Source organism: Orycteropus afer, unplaced genomic scaffold (genome assembly GCF_000298275.1).
Source record: "Orycteropus afer afer isolate SDZICR_OR568_19922 unplaced genomic scaffold, OryAfe1.0 scaffold00303, whole genome shotgun sequence".
NCBI classification, from domain to species: domain Eukaryota; kingdom Metazoa; phylum Chordata; class Mammalia; order Tubulidentata; family Orycteropodidae; genus Orycteropus; species Orycteropus afer.
This window is the reverse complement of record NW_006921890.1, coordinates 88,559-91,668: the sequence shown is the minus strand read 5'-3', so window position 1 is coordinate 91,668 and position 3,110 is coordinate 88,559.

Below are 3,110 nucleotides of genomic sequence, written 5' to 3'. Positions count from 1 at the left end.
AAGAAGACTTATTTACAGCCTGTGATATGCAGATGCCACAAAGACAGCCGCCTTCAGTATGGATTACTCCTCAATGTAAAGAAAACAAAAATCTTCACATATAGACCAATAAGTAACATTATGATAAATGGAGAAATGATTGACGTTGTCAGGGATTTCATTTTACTTGGATCAACAGGCAACAATTGAGAATTCAAAAGATGTATTTAATTGGGCAAATCTGCTGCAAAAGACCTATTTAAAGTGTTAAAGAACAAAGAAATTCCTTTGAAGACTAAGGTATGCCTCTCTCAAGCCATTGTCTTTTCAATAGCCTCCTATGCACGTGAAACTGGACAGTGAATAAGGAAGACAGAAGAAGAATTGATGCATTTCAATTGTGTTGGTGACAAAGAATGAATCTACTATGGACTGCCAGAAGAAGCATGTCTTGGAAGACATGCAGCCCCAATGCTCCTTAAAGGCAATAATGGCCAGACTTTTTCTCTTATCCTTAGGTTATGCTATCAGTAGGTACTGATACCCACTGGAGTAGGTAGTGATACAGTCCTGGAGAAGCATATCGTTCTCGGGACATAGAAAGTCATCATAAAAGAGGAAGACTCTCAACCAGAAGAATTGACACAGTGGCTGCAACAATGCACTCAAGTATCATGATGATTATGATAATGGCACAGGGCCAGGCAGTGTTTTATTCTGTTGTACACAGGGTCACTATGAGTGCAAACTTATCATGGAAGGAAGACTGGGCAATCTACTTCTGTAAAGATTTACCACCTCAGAAACCAAATGGGGCTCACTATGAGTCGGAATCAAGTCAATGGCATTGACTTTGGTTTTGATTAGCAACAACAACAACAATAGCAGTGCATTGTGCCACTTCAGTGTGAGGAGGAGTCGTGAAATCTCACAGTTTAATTGGGGACCCAGAATAGGAAGAAGCAGTGTGGGGTATGATGTATAAATAAGAAGAAGATGCTCTAGGGACAAGATGAGAAACCATAACCCACTCTTTATGGCCAAGGATGGCTTTCTCCAGAAAGTAAAAGTACGCTGGATTTATCCAAGATAAGAAAGAGTATAAGAGGGTGTTCTGGGAAGAGGGAACAGAATTTGCAAAATCTTTCAAGGAAGATAAGACTGTGGACTTACAATAATTGTGTGCCTAGCCCTGGAAGTTAAGAGTTAATCAGGAATTGGAACATACAGGGTTTGGTAGAACAGATTAAAACACTTAGACCTCATACACACCCATTGGCCTGGGAGTGACAGGGTCCCTTGGGGTGAAAACAAAAGTCCAGAGGCCATTTAGACAAGTTTTGCTTAAATTTAAATATGATGTGATTTGGGCCTAAATTAGATGAATGAATTTGTGAATTAATAGTGTTTGAGAGGTACTTAGAAAATAGATTGGGCAGGACTGAAAATAAAAATGAGGGAGTGCTGCCTAGGATTCTGGTTTGAAAGAAGCGATTGATGGTGATTTTACTCATAAAGTCGAGGCTTGTGAGAAGAGGGAGGTTTTAGTTTGTTTGGACCATTGTTGCTAGGTGCCCTGGAGTCAGCTGTGACTTAGAACAACTTCAGGTGACAGAGGAGAACTTCCATCTAGGCTTTTCTAGGCTGTAATCTTCACCTGAACAGATAGACAGGTCTTCTTCCTGCTAAAGCATTAGGTCTGTTTGATTCTCCAGCCTTTAGATTAGTAGTAGAGGGCTGAACTGTTGCATCACCAGTGCTCCATTGATTAACTCATAGTGTATTTGAATTGATAAGTGTGGTAGTTAGTTGGATAAACGAACCAAAATAAAACCCATTGCCATCAAGTCCATTCCAAACCAGAGTGACCCTGTAAGAGAGAGTAGAACTGCTCATAGTGTTTCCAAGTCTGTAATCTTTATCACATGGAAGTAAAATTTTGCTGAACATAATTCAAAAGTAGTTGTAGCAGTACATTGATAGGGAACTTCCAGAAATTCAAGCTGGGTTGGAAGAGGATGAGGAACAAGTGATATCTCTGCTGATCTCAGAAGGGTCTTGGCTAAAAGCAAATAATACTAGAAAGATGTTTACCTGTGTTATAATGATTATGCTAAGGCATTTGATTGGGTGGATCATAACAAATTATGGATAACATTGTGAAAAATGGGAATTTCGGAACACTTAATCACACTCATGAGGAATCTCTACATAGACCAGGAGGCTGTCATTCAAGCAAAACAAGGGGATACTGCATGGTTTAAAGTCAGGAAGGGTGTGTGCCAGGGTTGTATAGTTTCATCATACTTATTCAATCTTCATGCTGAGCAAATAATTAGAGAAGTTGGACTATATAAAGAAGCATGAAGAAGTCTCATTAACAAGCTGCCATATGCAGATGATACAACCTTGCTTGCTGAAAGTGAAGATGCCACATTTACTGATGAAGATCAAAGACTACAGCTTTCAGTATCCTTTGCTTTCAGCTGAGATCCATCTGACATCAGCAATTGTATCCCTCATTCCACATCCTCTTCTGAATTTAGCTTGAACTTCTGGAAGTTCTCTGTCTTACTGTTGTGACTGCTTTTGAATTATTTCCAGCAAAATTTTAATTTTATGTGATATTAATGATATTGTTCAATAATTTCCACGTTCTGTTGGATCACCTTTCTTTGGAATGAGCACAAACATGGTTCTCTTCCAGTCAGTTGGCCAGGTAGCTGTCTTCAAATCTCTTGGCATAACTGAGTGAGTGCCTCCAGTGGGGCATCTGTTGAAACATCTCAATGGGTATTCCATCAATTCCTGGAGTCTTGTTTTTTTTGCCAGTTGTTCAGTGTAGTTGGGACATCTTTCTTCAATAACATTGGTTCTGCACCTCCTGCAATATGTGCACATTAGGAAATTCTTTCTGATAAAGTGATTCTGTGTATTTCTTTTATCTTCTTTTGATGTTTCCTGCATCATTCAATATTTTGCCCATAGAATGTGTCAACATTGCAACTCGAGGCTTAAATATTTTCTTCTGTTCTTTCAGCTTCAGAAATGTCGAGCATGTTCTTCTCTTTTGGATTTCTAACTCCAAGTCTTTGCACATTTCATTATAATAATTGACATTGTCTTCTCAA